General features: G+C 65.7%; 1 protein-coding gene across 6 annotated transcripts in view; it reads right to left on the bottom strand.

Annotated features, from left to right (window-relative positions):
* The window catches only part of TSNARE1 (t-SNARE domain containing 1), a 90,153-nt gene extending 86,406 nt beyond the window's left edge, over positions 1 to 3,747 (bottom strand). For all 6 annotated transcript variants that reach the window (XM_080803057.1, XM_080803054.1, XM_080803056.1 and 3 more), the window contains exon 1: positions 3,524 to 3,747. The gene's annotated coding sequence lies outside the window, so the exon portion shown is untranslated. The remainder of the gene's footprint in view (positions 1 to 3,523) is intronic.
* Between the last annotated feature and the right edge of the window lie 13,424 nt (positions 3,748 to 17,171).

The raw sequence follows: 17,171 nt of genomic DNA, 5'->3' as shown, positions 1-17,171 counted from the left end.
ACCTTCACTGGGGGGGACGCAGCGGGGGGAAGGAGGTCAGACCTGAGTCATGAGCCCGGGCCCTCGTTAGCGCTGCTTCTGAAAGCCCGTGCGGAGCGGGCGGCCGAGCCCAGGAAGGAGGCTGCTGTGCTGGGTGACTTCAGTGTAGGGGAAGCCGCAGTCTGGGCCACCGGGCTAAAAACACGTGCCTTTCGAAAGCCTTGGCGGGAATGGATTACGGATCCCAGGGGAGGGCAGCCAAAGAGGTAGCTGGGGCGGGAAAGAGAGGGGGTTGCACCCCTCAGGGTGTCTGACCCACCCCCACCCCGTCTTCCCCAGATGCCATCCCGCCCTCCTCCTTCACCGCCACCGCGTACCCCAAGGTCTGCACCGCGCAGCCCACACCCAGGGTCTGGCTCAGGTGACAGAAGAGCAGACGTGAAGCCGGATGCCTGGTGGCACCAGGCCCCCAAAGCCCTAAGAACGCTGACTCAGTCACAGGACACCCCTGCACGGGTCAGGGAAAGCCAGCCACCAGCGAGCTCATTCTACACACTTCCTTTCGGCCTCGCCGGTCACCCCGGCCTCCGGTCTCCACGTGCTGGTCTGCACTTGGATGCCCGGAGTCCCTAGAGCTCTCCGACCTTCGCCAAGCTCTCCTCTAGAATGAGCCCGACGGCAGCTCGATATGGGGGAGAAGGCCAGGAGTCGGTCTTCCTTAACACAACCACACGGTCCTCTAACCCACAGGCATCCTTCAGGACAGACGCGCCTGGCCATCAGGTCCCCTCGCAAAGCAGCAGGGCAGGAGTGCAGGGCAGGCGGGCCGGCTCAGGCTGAGAGGACTCTGCAGCCCGAGGGCTGGGTTCAAATCTGCCCGTGCCTCTGGATCAGCCTCCCAACCCTGGGGAGTCTCCTGATCGGAGGACATCAGGAACCCAGCAGGGGCTGGGCCGACACCAGCGGTCAGCAAGCGGGGCTGACCACTGCGGTGACCACGGGTGGCTGTCCTGTGTTCCCACTCAAAGGCAGCCCACACCGCGCCCTGGTCATGCAGCAGAGCGGGCGCTCCGAAGCAGGAGCCAGCCCAGAGGTCACTCGAGAGGAGGCTACAGCAGCCTCCTGGGCAGCCCCGGACCCCACGGCCCTCCTCCCTCCTGCCCTGGGCTTGCGTGCCCGCCCCTGCAATAGCACTGGTGCCCCGGTCCCCAGGGGGCTACAGGACCAGAAAGGGCAGGCGCGGGGACATGCTAATGAGGGGCATCAGTCAGGAGGCCAGAGCTGCGACATGGCACGGCCACGTCTGCAGGGCATCCCTGTTTCCGCACCAGGACGGAGCTCAGCCAGGCCTGGGCCCGGTCCCGCCCTCAGGGGAAATCAGAGGCGGAAAATACCACCACCTTCCGCTGATTCAGTCACAGAAAACGGTGACGGCTTGCGGGGCCAGCGCTCCAGGCTGGGGGCTTGCGGGGTCAGCGTGACCACCAGGCTTGCTCTCCCACGTCCGCCTCAGGGAGGGCTGCTCTCCCCACAAGAGCAGGAGCCCGGCACTGCAGGGACAGTAGCACCCTGCCACCCCCGTCCCACAGGGAGAGACGCGGCCGTCCCTAGCCACGAATCGCTCCCTGGCGGGGACCTATGGCCTAGCTGCCACCACCATGGACCCAGCCACAGGATCCTGAGCCCAGGCTCCCGGGCCTGGACCCCGTGGACGGGGGGGAAGGCACACGGCTGTCACTGCCGTGGCACCCTCCTACTGCAGGCCCCAGCTGCCATCTGTCCCAGACCCCCACCCCACCGCTCCCGGCTCAGGAACAAAATCCAGGCCTCGCCTGGCTCCCAGGCCCTGACACCCTGACCCTGGTCACATGGGCCCGTGGGAGACCAGCACCGCTGTGCCACCCCTCAGGCCTCCCGCTGCCGAGAACGCCCCCACCACCCCATTCCATCCGCCCCCCAGCTGCCACTCGGTTTTTAAGACTTAGCTCAGGACGGGTAAGGTCTCAGGACGTCGCAGTGAAGGGACTTGGGGCAAGTCCCCTTTTCTCGGCCTGGTTCTTCACCTGTTCAGGGCCGGGGGTGGCAGGGGGAGTCACAGGCCCTTGTCCTGGGCTCACTGGGAGGATGAGCTGATCCCCTGGGCTTCAGCTGCTGAGGTCCCGAGCCCGGCACCCGAGTGCCATGTGAGTGTGGCAGGGATGATGGGCACCTCCACCCCCAAGATGCCCGCCAACCAAACCTTGCCCTGCTGCCTGGCCCTGCTCAAATCCCACATCCTAGGAGGTCCTCCCTTCTCTGGGACCTTGCAGCACGCATCTAGCCCTTATCACTAACGCCTCGGGACAGGCTGGGTCACGGTGGCAGTCCTCTCCCCCAGCTGGAAGGTAAGTCCCACCTCCCTGCCTCAAGCTTCCCCACATGTTGAACAAACCCCCAGCCAGGGCTGCATTTCTCACCATGGTCTCCTTGCCGCCTTATACCGCCGGTCCAATCCCTCATCCAAACCTGCGGGCTGCCGGCAAGAGTCTGGGCTGGGCACCCCACATGCAAGGGCGACCGAGATGAAGGCCTCTGTGTGGTCACGTGCAGGACACACACAGACACAGGTAATCTCAGGGTGACACAGAAGAAAAGCTAACCACCGGGGGCTGTGGGCCACAGGTGTGGGGGTGGCCCTCCCCCAGGGGAGGCAGGGGACAGGGAGGTTCCAAAGGAGACATCCAGAACACAAGGGCCTCCCAAGAAGGAGACCGAGCTGTCACACTGGCAGAAGAGAGGTGAGACGTGCAGGAGACAGACCCTGACAGAGCTGGGGTACGTCGCAGAAGATGTGGCTGGAGCGACACGCAGGAGCCAGACCCCGACCTTCACCCTAAAGGCAGCAGGGAGCTGGGGAAGGGACGCAAGGATGCCTGCCTGCCCAGGAGCCTGTGAGCCCGCCCCAGACGGCAGTCCCTCTGCACAGGCACCCACGCCTCCGGCACCGGTTACTTGACCGGAGGCAGTCAGGGCAGCCAGGCCAACAGAGCACAGGTGTGGAGGGGACCCAGCTAAAGCTCCACTTCTGCCAGGAAGCCTCCTTGGACCTGCCCATCTCCCAGGGCTACCGCACCGCGACTTGGGTCCTGAAGGGGCACTGTCCTGGGCAGGCAGCTGCGGCACCAGATTTCTCCCGGGGACCCAGCACGCCCCAGGCTGAACCTTGAGCGTCCCCTTCCCACGGGCTGCAACACCCCCACACCGACCCGGTTCACCCGCATCCGTGTCCAAGTCTCTGTCCCCGGGGGGCTCCGTGAGCGCCGTCCCCACGCCGGGCTCCCGCGGGCCCCACCGAGCCGGAAAGCAAGCAGACGCGCGGCGGGGGCAGAGGACGGGGTGCCCAGGGCGGGAAGCAGCGGCGGGGCCGGGCCGTGGGCGGGCGCGCTGCAACAGGTGCGCGGCCAGGCCGCAGGGAGGGGCCGGCAGCGGGCGGCGCGGGGAGCCGGACGGCAGCACCCGCCCCGCGCGGGCACCAGAACTTTCTGCGCCGGGGCAGGGCTCCTACCTGAGCCACGCGCGGCCGCCGCGCCACGCCGGACGGCGCCCACGGAGCGCCGGGAGCAGGCCCCCGGGGGTCGCAGGGGCCAGCGCGGGGCGGGTCCCCCGCGAGCTCCGCGGCCGGGAGGCCCCAGCGCTCGGCACCGGGAGGGCCTCGCAGGCCGCACGCGGAGGGCGGCGGAAAGGCGCGGACGCGACGGCCTCGAGGGCGCGGGTCTGACGGTCGCCCCGTGCGCCCCACAAGTGGGACCCGAGGCCTCGGGGCGACCGCGCGCATGCGCCCTCAGGTGGGTCCCCGCGCACCGGCGCCCTGGGGGGCGGAGCCGCAGCGCCCCCGGCCCGCCCCACCCACCGTGGCCACGCCCTCCGGCGGCCCCGCCCCCTCGAGCCGACCCCGCCCGCGGAGGCCCCACCCCTCGCCCCGCCCCGCCGCGCGCTCCTCCCGGTCCCCGATCCCCGGCCCCGACCTCGGGCCGCGCGCCCTCCCTGCCGGACCGCTGTGGCCCCGCCGGCCGGACCCGGCCCGACCCCGCCGCCTCACCTGGGCCGGGGTGGCTCGCGGGCGCGCTCCGCCGGCTCTCGGCGGGAGGGGCGGTGCAGGGGGCGGAGCCGGGCCCTACACGTCACGTGACGGCCCCTCCCGCGTCGGGCGAACGCCGCGAGGCCGTCCCTCGCCCGTCCCGTCGGCCCCGGCGCCTCGAGCCAGCCAATGGCCTCCCGAGCCGCGCCGCGCCGCGGACGGCGTGCGCCCGAGGACTACAAGTCCCAGGACCGCCCCGCGCGGACGACCGGAAACGGCCGGAGACGGCGGCCGGCTGGGCCAGAATTGCTTTCTCAGCCTGGCGTACCAGAGTGGCGTCGAGGGTCCCCGGGGCCGCGCGGTCCGTTCCCTAGCCCTGTGAGATGGCCGGCCCGTTGTCACCCCGAGCCTCAGTCTCCATCCGTGGAACCGAGGCTGGCCGGGGAGAAGGGGGGACACGGTGACCGTGAAAGTGAATGAGACAAGACGTGCCCATGGCCCGGCCTCCGAGGCCTCCGCCTGGGACCGCGGCCCCGTGGAGCCTTTCCCGGGAGCAGCACCTGCCCCTCCAGAGGCCTTGCTGGGGGGGGGGGGGGACCGCCCGCCCCCGCCCGTCCCCGCCCGTCCCCGCCTCCCTTGCAGGCCGGCCGGCTGGTGGACGGACCGTGGCCCAGCGTGCCCGGTCTGAGCCTGCGGCCGCACGGGTGAGCCGCGCCAGGGCCGGGTCCTCCGCACCGCCTCCCCACACCAGCACCGTCCTCTCCTCGCGCGGGCGAAGGCGGCCTCCCGGTTCCTGCTGGTGGCCGGTGGTCGCAGGGGCATGTCCACGGCGGGTCCGGCAGGCGCGGCCTCCTGCAGCGGCGCTTCCGGGACAGGCGCTGCTTCCTGATGCTCGGGTGGTTCGCGGGTCTTAAGTTTGCGCGTGAGTGTGTGCGCCCAGAATTGAGTGAGAGCAAATCCGTGTGTGGGGGGGCACTGGGCACCTGGACGCTGAGCGGTGTGGACAGGACAGAGTGTGTGACCGAGTGTGTGAGGGTGAGCGTGCGTGTGTGCTTGGATGAGAGCCTAGGGCGGTCGCGGGTGCGCGGTATGCAGGTGCAGGGGGGAAGGAGGAGGGGGCACCAGCAGGCCCGCAGGCGTTAGCTCAGATCAGCCCGTGCCACGGCCCGTCGTCATCGTCACCATGGCTGTGGGCCAGTGACATGTGCCCATTTCACAGACAAGCCAGGATCTGGACGGGGCTTCTCGTCCTGCCCGCGGGACCGCTGGTGTGCAGAGGAAGCCTGTTCCGGTCCCGAGAGGCCGTGGCGGTGACTGCCGACCACAGCCTAGGGCTTCAGGGGAGAGGTCTCCCAAGACAGGCCCCTGCCTGAGAGCCAGACGCTCTGGCTCCACGGGAGCACCAGGCCCTTCCCCGGGCAGGTGTCCGCCGCCAGCAGAATGAGTGGCGGGCACTGGCTCCTGCTGGGAGGGTTCTTACCTGAGCACGGGGGTTGGCTTGTCCTTAGCGGGCAGTCCCCTAATTTGGATCTTCCCTTTAGACCTCAGCAGGGGTGCGAGCAACAAGGTTGGGGACGGGTCTTCAGAAGGAGCCTTGAGGCACCTCTCACTAAAGTTGTACCTGGAAATGCTTGTTGCCATGAGAAACAACGGAGGCTCCCCTGTGCTTATGCTGGGTCTCCGGGTCGGGCTCAGCGTGGGGTTTGCAGTGAGCCTCCCTTCCTCCCGTGCTCTCCATGCACTGGAGCCTGGCTCCCTCACCCCTGCCCAGACAGCATGGCTCGCACAGCCACACTGCTCCCATAGCCCTCATTTGCTCCCCATCAAGTCTCGTGAACCCGAGACTCATGGTGGCCTAGTCTCCCATTGTCCCTTGTCCGGGGCAGGAATGTGCCCAGCCTTACGGTCAGCAAGGGCTGGCTGTGTGACCGTCCTGGCAGGGGGATGGCCGTGGGAGGCACAGTAGTCTTCAGGCCCCTTCAGAAGGGAAGGGTGTGGCTGGCCGGCTGATCTGACTGTCCTGCTTTCCCTGTGTCCTTGTCCTTTCTCCGGAATGTGGGCAATGTTTGGAAGACAGCAGCCACGTGGGGAGCTAGGGAATGGACCCCAAGCTGGGGATGGGGAGCCTTTGCCCCAACTGCACCCCCGGCCTCACTGTCACGGAGGAAACAGGCCCCTGCTTCTTCCCTGCGGCTACGGATGCCATTCCAAGCAGGTGTGACCCCTGTGCACCTCGGGATGGACCTGCCGCCCTTTCGAGTGTGTGTCCAGCCAGGAGGGCTTTCGGAGGGCAGGCCTGGACATTCATGCTTGCACACAGGCATGCATGAGGCACACAGGCCTCCTTGAGGCCTCAAGGAGCAGGGACAAGCGTGTGAGTAAGCATGGTTTCACATGGTGCCCCCTTGTCACTGGTGAGGCAGGCCCAGGCACAAGCTGGGTAGAGCGAATCTGGGAGTGTGGGTGGGCCCGGGCACCTGCAAAGGGGGCACGTCGAGAGGGGCACGGGCTGGGACAGGGCTGGCAGGGGATAGCAGGTGGCCTGCGCCACCCCCCCCCATTCCTGACCATTGGAGACCGGGCTTGTCACCCCACGGGGCTCCTAGGGCATCAGCTCAGTCGTGAGACTTGTAACAGCCTCCCAGGTATTTGACGCCAAGCAGCAGTGGCGAAAAAAAAAAAGTAAAAAGTAAAAGCAAATCCATGAGTGTTATCTTTGCTAATCACCTCCTCGGTGAGGGGTAGGTCTGCCGCCCCTCCTGGGAACCCCAGCCCTGAGGGAGGCGGCATCCCCACACCCCAAGGATTGCCTTCCACACCCGCCACCCAGGCTTGCCACCTAGCAGCGTCCCCTCCCGTGTCTCACCAGATCTTGCCCTGTTCACCATCGTGTACTCATTCCACAATCCTGGCTTCTGCTGTCAGGCAACATGCTGGGCCCTGGGGATACCGAACAATCAGATTGGGTTGTTAAGGACAGAAAAGCCCGATAACATCAGCTTAGACAAGGTCAGAGTTTATTCACTTCTAACACTACAGCTTCAAGGCCAGCTGGGCGGTGGGGCTGCGGGGTGACCTCGCCGTCACCAGGACCCAGATTCCTTTACTCCGGGTAGGTCTTCTGCCGCGTGGAAACCTAAGGGAAGGAAGGTGGGACCGTGGGGAGGTTTACTGCTGCGCTCCAGCCCCAATCCTGCCTGCTTAAGGTCTCCTCCTAGATCCCCACCCCCTTGGCCAGAGCTGGATCCCTGGGCCCCTGACGTGGGCAGCTGGGGGCCAAGGAAGTGTCTTCCTTCTGGGAGCTAAGCTCCTAGCTGCCCGCTGGGTCCTCGGGCCTGATCCGCGGGGGATGGGCTCACCTAGCCATTGGCAGGATGCAGCCTGGACACACACGGTGCTCACGGTCAGGCAGACCTGAGTGGAGGCTGTGCAGGAGTGGGACGGGGGGCATAGGGGACCCAAGGGGGCTGGGGTCAGGGAAGCCCCCCAAACCCCCAATAAGGAGGCCAGCATGGGGAAGCCTTGAGCGGTAGCGATTCCTGGAGGGGGTGGTGGGTGTCCCTGCTGGGCTCTCCCACGCTCCTCGGGGGACATGTCCTGACCTCTGCAGCCACCACGGACTTCAGAACCCCTTCCGCTGCAACACGCCTTCTGCTCCTCATCCCACAGGTGGGACACCCGGCCAGGGTGGAGGGCCACACGCGGGGCCGCTGGGCACTCTCTGCAGGACGGGGTTGTGAGCCGAAGAGGCAGGGTCCCGCCACTCCCTCTCTTCACAGTCCGTGGCACACGGTTTGTGCGGCAGACCCCAGGGTGGTGAGCTGGGGGCCCTTGCTGGGCACACGGGCGGCCAGCGGTAGCTCGCGGTGAGAGCACGTGAGCGGGGAGCTAAGCTAAGGGACTGTGGCCGTGATGCGCGCTGCTTTCTGTCCCCCTGGATGTGGTCACAGTCCCGGCCGCCTCCCTGGCAATGCGGTGGCTCCAAGCAGCCCGCGCTGGCCCCAGCCACAGGGCTGTGAGCAGAGGCCGGTACCTCTTCCCACTGCCTGAGCCCGCCCTGCTGTCCTTCCAGCATCCACGGCAGAGGGGCTCAGCCTCTCCAGGCCTCCCGCTGATGCCCCAGGGCCAAAGGAGGGAGGACCAGGCAGGTAGGTGGCTTTCTTAGGAGGAGACTGAGGGCCAACGGACAAAGGTTGGGTGACAGGAAGTGGACAGAGGCAAAGGCGCGGCCCTCAGACCCGGGACTCCGTCTTCTTGAGCTGTAGGTGTTACCTGGGGGCTTGGGGACAGCGCGACAGGCTAGCACCCCTTCCCAGGGCTCAAGAAGGACAGGACTCCTCTCATCGCGGAGAGCGGGGGTGAGGGCTTGAAAATCAGGGGCAAGAGAAGTAGGTGGCAGGGGTGTGAAGGGCAGAGCCGGGCCCCCTCCACCTTGCATGGGGATGCCCTCACCCCACACTGTGCTTTGGGCTCCGCAGGAAGCACCCACAGAACGTGCCCTAAGGGCAAGGCTGGAAAGGCAGGCCTGGCAGTGGAACTTCCCACGAGGGAGGAGCAGAGCCGGGGCCCCCAGGGGCACCCGTTGGGGGGATCCTCACAGTGAATTCACCTAGCTACAGACTGCAGCCCACTTGGATTTCCTCCAAGGGGCTCTGCAAACGCGGCACATCCTTCTTTTGATAATGTTCAGGGACAGGCAGTCTCCATCTTCCCTCCCCTGCCTCTCATCTCCCTCGGGCTGAGCCGCCAGCCCCCTGGCCACAGCCAGCCAGCAGCCCCAGCCTCCTGCCGGCCCTGTGGCACCTTCCCCAGGGTGTGTGGCTTGAGCCCTGGCCCTACCATGTGCCTGCCGGGTGGCCCAGCAGGTCAGACGCCGGCCCTGAGCCTCAGCCTCTTCATGCATGTGGGTGGCACAGACCGTAATGCTTCCAGCTCTGCGGGGCTAACAGAAGGCTTGAGTGGGTCAGGCCAGAAACGCCTTTAGGGGCCCTCAGCCCAGGGCCTGGCCTCCTGGAAGCCTGGGGCACATGCTGAGCTCGTGGAGCGTCTTATTGGTCATTGATATCTTCGTGGGCACTGGGTACTGTTGCTGAGAACATACGGACAGGCCTGCAGAGTATCTCAGAGAAGTGGAGGGAAGGAACAGGACCAAAGAGTCACCTACTGAGCCATGAGTGTGTTGTTAGAAGGCCTGAGAAGACAGCACACGATCTGAATACCAGGGTGTTAGGTTTCCCAGGGAAGGAACATTCGGGCTGGGCGCTGAGGGATGAGTAGGAGTTTGTGAGGCGGGAACAGCATGAATCTACCATGGATGCTGAAGAAGGTTGCCCCATCCATTTCCTGTGTCAGTTTCTGCCCGAACATGGCGTGCAGGGCTTTGCCCCAGCCCCCACCTCCCTTTCCCCTTCCAGGCACCCATGCGCACAAACACAGTCCCACACACTCACACCGTCACAGGCCTTCTCACATTCACAGATGCTCCCCTCACCCCCGCCCCAGGAACCCAAGCCCCCACCCCCCTCGGCTGCTACAGGGAAACATGGTAATGAGATGCTAATGAGTGAAGGTAAAAGTCCCAGAGAACAGCATTTTGCAAAATCACAGCACTCTGTGCTTCCAGGGGCTCCCTCCCCACCCGCTCGCTCTGAGGCTCCCGACAGCGCTGTGTGTGGGCGGGAAGCACCCACCTGCCCCTCCTCCTGGGATTGTTGATGGGGTCCAAGGCGCAGCAAGGGGGGCACCTGGCTCCAGGCCCCGCCCGGGCAGTGCTCCTGTTCTCCCGACCTTAGCACCTTGTCTGATGGGGGGGGGCGACCGCCTGCCTGACACCCCTCCCGGGCCACCCATCACACCAGGATCACATCCAAGTGCCCGCCCGCCGGCATTCCAGGCCTCTCCAGATGCTGCCTCAGGCCCTTGGCCGCACCCGCCCACCTCGGCCTCTACCTTTGGTCTCTACCCTGCTTGGCTCCTCCGGGGCAAGGTGAAACCCTCCGTTCTTCTTCGAGGCCGCCCTTCCCACACACTTGCCCCTCCTCCAGGAAGCCTTCCTAACTCTCAGCCCCAGTGTGGGGCCTCCTCCAGCTTGCCCTGTTCACAGCACCGAAGGCACCGTCTGTCCCCCCAAACTGGGAGCTACTTATGGGCAGCAGCTGGCACGTGGCTGCTTTCCACTGTGTTTGTTGAGTGAGTGATGGGCTGGGAGTGGCTGAGCTGTGGGGTCTGGGAGATGGTCTGGACTATTACATGGGACTAGACCCCCAGGTGTCTCCCTTCACGGCGGGAGGTAACCCACAGGTATCCTTACAAAGACCAGGTGCGAGGGGCCCAGCACAGCCCCCACGACAAAGGACAAGGGCCCGGCTGGTGGGACTCCGCTGTGCCTGGTCCCAGGCCCCAGCAGTGTTGGTGGTCAGGGAGGGCCCCAGGAGAGGGAGCCCGAGGCCCAAGGTCCGGCCCCTGTGTCCGAAGCCACGTGGGCGTTTCCAGATCTGGACATTCCTTTCGCAACCGGAGAGGGAGGCCTCCGACCTCGGTTCCCAGCCTCACTTGGGCTCAGCCTCACCTTCGGGGCACAGCACGGCCACCTGGCTGGGGGTCTCTGGGCCCTGGGTATGCGGGGTGGGGCCTCGGGACAAAGTCCTTCTGAGCCTGTGACCCTCTGGTTGGAAGATCCCAGCCTTCGGTGAGTCCCCCCACAAGGGTGGCGGGGGCCCATCAGGGCAGGGGTGCGGCTGTGGAAGGACTTCGGACGGAGGGGCCTAGCGGGTAAGGCTCTGAGGGACACCCAGCGGTGGCAGCACTGTGACAGCAGCTGGGGGGTCCCAGCTCCCCTCAGCCCCTGGGCCCCACGCTGGTCCACGGCACAGCCACGCCCCGGGAGAGGTGACTTCCGGGACACCAGGAGCTTTGTCCCGGTTCAGACCTGGCTCTTGCTTGTCCTTGCTGTGTGACTCTGAGCAAATCACTCCACCTCTCTGGGCCTCAGTTCCTCCCGGGGAAATGGGACCTGAGACCGAGCCCAAGGACAGAAAGTATACAGAGCCTGGCCCACAGCCAGCCATCTGTACTTCACACCGTAACGGAGAAGAAAGCGGAGCGCCAGGCTCTCCGAGATGGGAGCGGAGAAGCGGTCTGTCCCCATGAGCCTCCTGCATCTGTGCCTCTGCCCTGGGTCCTGGGCCATGTGGGTGCACAGATCACCGGCCTCCTCTGGTGACCATGGGCCGGCGCTGGGGTGGGAGACGTCCAGTGCATTGCCCATGTTTGGTGATCACTGTTGTATTTATAGGGCTTGATGGGGATAAAAATAAAGTGAGGACGATCTCGGGAGTCACCACGGAGTGCAGTGCCGTGAGGACTCCGCCTCTCCTGCCTGGAGACGGGCCTGGAGGGGACAGGCAGGGGTGAGGACACAAGCACCCAGGATGCTACGTGGATCTGTTGGTGGGTGTCAGTGGGTCCACGGGCCCACCTGGAAGCAGAATTCCCACCACTACTGCCCTCTGCTTCTCCTACCCAGGCCTCCCCATGCCACAGCCTGTGTCAGCAGATGTCCAACGAGGTAGGGCCTCAGCCTGGGACCAGGGTCTGGGTCAGCGTATGACCAGGAGCAGGGCTCAGAGTGTGACCTGGGTCAGGACTCAGGATGTGACAGGGGTCAGGGCTCAGAGTGTGACCAGGATCAGGGCTTAGAGTGTGACTGGGATCAGGGCTCAGCATGTGACTGGGGTCAGGGTTCTGTGAGTGCCCAAGGTCAGGGCTCAGAGTGTGGCCAGGATCAGGGCTCAGCATGGGACCAGGATCAGGACTCAGAGTGTGACCAGGGTCACGGTCAGAGTGTGACCGGAATCAGGGCTCAGAGTGTGACCAGGGTCAGGGCTCACTGTGGCCGGTGAGTCAGGGTCAGCCTTGGCCCAGAGGTAGGAGGTGGCTTCCAGACCTGATCCCAGGCAGAACCAGTGCTCAGGTCCCATCTGGGAACCTAACCCATCAGGCATCCTGGGCTCTGGACCCTTGTGCATCAGGAGGTTGTCCTAAGCACTCCTCCAGCCGCTAAGTCATGCTTCACAGAAGCGGGAACCCTGCGGCCCCTCCCCACCTAAGGTCTCCCCACCCGAGTCCTCCAAAGAGGTCAGCTTCCTCCCCAGCTACCTCTTACCCTCCCACTGGAGCCTCCTCACCCGTGAGCCCTTGCCGGACGTGGGGGTGTCTCAGAAGCAGGTGCTTTGCCGTCAAGCCTACCGCCTTCCCTGACCATGGAGCCTGCAGTGGCCCCCAGACACCCCCCCAGACACCCCTTCAGGCCAGTGCAGCCTGCTCCCTGCCACTGAGGTGTGGCCAGACCAGCTCCTGCTTCCCTCTGTGGGACCCATCCCTTGCTCCCCATCCCCGGGGCAGCCCACACCCCAGGACTAGTTGACGTGCACTGCGGAGCCCCACAGCCTTGTCCCTGGCTGGGACAGCTCTTTGGGCCACCCCTGCTCCTGTGGGGTCAGCTGAGGCCTCCAGGACGGGGCACCCGGTTCAGGCTCTCCCTCCACCCAGCGTGCTGCGCTGACCCCTAACAAGAGACGTTCCCCTCAGCTTTGCCAGTAAGTTTCCGGCAGGCAAATCCCAGTCTCAGGGTCTGCATCTGGGCTGAATCCCTCTTTCCTGTGGGCCCCGGGGTGCCGGGAGCCCATTCCTGATGCTCCCCCTCCCAGCCTCTTCTGCTGGGGCCCTGCAGCAAATGCATGTTTTGAAGGCCCCCGTTTTTATGCCACAGGCAGGAGCTTGTCTGAGAGCTGAGGAGTGGGACAAGCTGCAGAGGGCACCACAGGAGCGCCTAGATCCCCCTAGGCCTGAAGCAGTCTCCTGCCGGGAACGGGTGGGTCTTACTGGGTTTCTTTGCTCTCTGCGTTAGGAGCCCCACCCGGCCCGGCTAGGAGGCACTCTGTGAAGGGAGAGACACCTTGTGTGGCCCCCCGTCAGCTGACCTGGGCCCCGGACGTGAGGCTGTCTGCACAAGCAGCGAGCAGAGCATGACCCCAGGGGAAGCCAGGTCAGCTCCGGGCAGGGGTTGAGTGCAGAGGGCAGGGGCACAGCCAGGCTCGGACATCCCTGGGGGAGCGCCCAGCCCCAGCACAAGGCGGCCGGCCACGGGAGGGACTCTCGTCCGCTTCGCTCCCAGGCAACCCCTCCCAGCTCCGCCCCTGCCACCCCCCCCTCCCCGGAAGCTGCCGGCCGACACAGACATCACTCTGTTGGCAGAAACCAGGGTGTCCAACGGCTGACCCCGAGATGTCCCTTCCTCCGATCCCGCAGCTGGCCTGGTTACCCTCCCTCAGCCCTGTGCACCCCCACCCCGTGGGCCAGCTGCTCTCTCTGCCTTGGGTCTCTGGGTGCCCTTCAGCCCAGCCTCCCAGGCGGAGTCATCTGGAACTTGCCGACCGTGAAGTGGCTATGAGACCCGCGGAGTCGGAGGCTCCGAGACGGTAGATGGTGCAGAGTCCCTGGTAGAGGGACGGACCCGTCCCCTGCCGCCCTGCTCTGGACTCGGACTGGGACGGCCGAGTGGCCACAGCCCACACCCCCCCGGTGCAGCGGGGGCCCAGGTGGGAGGGCTGCTGTAGGTAGCACAGACCCCCCCCCGCACCCCAGCCGCACAGAGGTGTGCCCGCAGCCTTGAGCCGTGCTGGCCACATCAGGGGTGAGAACGGGCTGTGAGGTGGAGAAGGAGCAGGCCACCCGAAACCGGGTCAAGGAGGGTGTTAGTGGGTCACAGGGCAGGTGGCCTCCCCATGCAGGGCGTCCTGGGGCAGAGAGGAGGGGGTAGCGGGCTGGCCACCGCCGGCCCTCCCCAGCACACCTCCATCCCTCTGCTCTCCCCGCCCCACCCCTCCTCCAGGGGGCTCAACTCACCTGCTTTCCGGGAGCTTCATGGGGCCTCTTTGGGTCACGTCTTGGGGCTACAGACCACATGCCACCATCCCCCAGGACTCTGGCCCCGCTCTCAGCGCCGCAGCGGGCCGTCAGAAGGGTCTCCTGGGAGTGGGCTGTCCTCTTCCCAGGGGCCCGGGAAGCAGCCTGGAGCCTTCCTCACACATCCTGAAATGCCCACGGCTCCGCAGAGTGGGTCCTCCGGGTCCTGGGCCTCCCCACGCCGTGACCCTCCCCAGACCTGCTGGGAGAGTCTCCGGGTCCTGACTGGGGCTCGTTTCCAACAGTGCTCCAAGCCGAGAGCGGAGGCTTCTTCCAGCCTGACATTCAAAGCGGGTCCTTTCAAGGGAGGGCAGGGAAGGTGCCCTGTGCCCCTCCCCGAACACAGCCCAGGGGCCCGCCCTGCCCCTGCTTCCGTAGCGCCTCCAAATTGCCCTCCCTGCCCCCAACCCCCTAGACCAGCTCCCCCTCCTTGTCCTCTAGCGTCCTTCTGTGACCTTGGCCTCTCCCCCTCTGCTCCCCACTCCACCCCCACCACCTCCGTCTTAGTGGCTGGGCTCCCTGTGAGGACCAAGGGCAGCCTGGCCTTTCTGGGGCCTTAGCCCTTGCCCCCAATTATCCTCTCCAGTGTGCTGCGTCCCCACAAACCCCCCCACAGGGGTACGCTCTTCCCACGGCAGACGGGATGGAGACCACGGCCTTGCCGGTGCCCAGACCCCTCCTCACACGGCTCCGGATCCTGGAGGGGCTTCAGCCCATCAGCTTCCCTCCCCTTCCCCCCGCCCTCCCACCCCACCTCTGGACCCAGGTCAGTGCGCCAGCCCCGGGCCCTCTCATGCCATTTCCCCAGGCCCCTGAGGACACGCAGGCCCACCACCCACAGACACAGCACCCCCGGGCGCTGCCCTGGGCTGGGGAGGAGCCCCGGCCCCTGAAGGAGGGTCCCAGAACATCCTTCCTGACTGCAGGGTTCAAGCCCCATCCCTAGCGGCCCGGGCCAGGGTGCTGAGGCTGCCCCCCACGGCTCCGCCCCTGCCCAGATCTGCGGGAATTACTGGGCTTCTCCGCCGCTGGGAAACGCCAGTAAGACACCGCTGCCTCCCGAGACGCTGAGGGGCGGAGGGAGTCCCAGCGAAAGTGCTCAAAGCGGGGGCGGCCCCAGCTCTGGGACCTTGGCCTCCCACTGTCATCTCCCGTCCCCACCCCCGCAGACTGGGAAGGGGTCTCACCGGGTGACCTGGGACCTGCGGGGCTGGGAGGAGTGTGAGGAGGACCCGCAGGGTGCAGAGGCGTGGGAGGCCCACGGTCACCAGCAGCCTGGCAGGTGTGAGGCTCGGCTCCTGGCCAGCTCCCCCTCGCTGGACTCGGCCGTGGCCGGGCGTCAGGAGGCGCCGGCGCACCAAGAGGCCTGCGGTGACCGTGGGGATCCCCGGGGCCGGGTGGGTCCGGATGTCCCTTCACCACCCGGCTGCCATTCCCACCGCCAACACGGGGTCACCAGGCCACCATCGTCACTGTCCCCACTGCTGCCCCAGCGCCGCCGCTTGTCCCATCGGCTGCCATCGCTGTGCCGGCCGCGCCCGCCAGGGGCCCCGTCATCTCACCCGCACCCTGTCCCGTGGAGGCTGCACCTGGGCTGTGGATGCTTGGCTCTCTCATCCGTCCGGTGACAGGAAAGAAGGGAAGCTTTGGCACAAACATTTAAGGCGCCACAGGCCGGCGTCCCAGGAGAACGTGAAGGTGTTGCTGAAGGATCAAGGAGGGAGGCCTCGTCTTCGTGGGGCGAGCACATTTCATCTTATCGGAGAATCTAGAACCTTCAGAAGGTCAGACAGGGACGCGCGCACTCACCTACCCCTCCAGTTCAGGACGGTGCAGGGGCCGGGAGCCGGGCCCAGGCGCGTGGTCAGTGATGGCGTTGGGGTTCGAAGGCCCAACTGTCGCTGCCCGATCACTGGGCCTGGCCGGCTTCACCCTGACCTTCTGCACGCGGGGTGATGCTTCGGCTTCAAGGGTCAAGCTGAGACCCTCCCGAGGGTCCCGGAAGAGGGTCAGGGATTCCCCGCTGTTGCAGAGACAGACAGTGACTTGGGGGCACCCTGACCCCTTTGCCTTCTCCTCCCGTGGGGAACCAGGGTGGGGTCGAGACCGGGCAGGGTCTGTGTTAAAGTTCCGGGCCTTGAGGTCCCCTGTGAGACAGAGCAAGATCCACTGCTTCCATCGAGTGGGGCTGTGAGACCCAGACCGGAGGCACGGAGCAGCCACGTGAGGACCCTGCAAAGTCCGCCCCAGCCCGCGACTGGGGAAGATGCTGGAATCCGGAGCAACCCTCAAGTCACTGATGTCTCCCCCCGGTTTCCCTCTGGCATCCTGGGGTCTGGGATGAGTGTTGGTGCCCACAGGAGAACTCAGAGAAAGTCCCTCTAGTTCCAGCGCAAAGAATGACAAAGAGGACTCCCAACGCGGGGAGTGGGAGAAACTCCCGCGGGATTTTCCTTCCCTCTGCTACCCCAGCCCCCAGCCCCGGATGCCCCTGGCCGTGGCTGGCACGGCAGCAGTGGGTCTGTGGGCACCTGCTGCCAACGCCAAAGGACAGAACTCCCTCTGCGGCCAGGAGCTGTGCTCTCGAGAAGGCTCCCCTACCTAGTGCCCCTTCTTCCTCACAAACGGAAGCCTGGGTGTCTTACTGGGTGAGATGTGGCCCAAATGAACACTTCACTTCCCAGCCTGCCTTGCAACTTGATCTAAATTCTGACCAACAGAGTATGTGAGAAGCTGGAGCCCTGATCACACTTGACCTGAAACCCATAAAATTTAGACTCTTTGTTTACATGAGCCAATCTATCCCCTTTATGGTTTAAGCCAGCGTGGGTTGCATTTTCTGTCACAGACCACTGAAGCTTCCCAAAAGATCCTACGGGAGGGACGTGCGCGGTGAGAGAGGCGTGTGGCTCAGTCTTCCCTTGTGAGGAGAGTCATGAAGAGGGAAAGGAGCCTGGGGAGCACGCGGAAGGCTTCCTGGAGTAGGAGGAGCCCTGGGGAGGAGGGAGAAGAGCGTCCCAAACGGTGGGGCCTGGGTTAGGGCACAGGAGCTGGCCAGGGTGCGGGCTACCACACAGACAGGGGGAAGCCGAGCACCCGGGGAACGGCAATCCTAGGACCAAGAAGCCGGCCAGCCCTGGTTGCCGAGTCCAGGACACTTTGCTGGTCT

Source organism: Martes martes (assembly GCF_963455335.1).
Source record: "Martes martes genome assembly, chromosome: 4".
In the NCBI taxonomy this organism is placed as follows: Eukaryota; Metazoa; Chordata; class Mammalia; order Carnivora; family Mustelidae; genus Martes; species Martes martes.
Note: the sequence above shows the minus strand (reverse complement) of the source record. Positions and strands in the feature narration are given on the sequence as shown.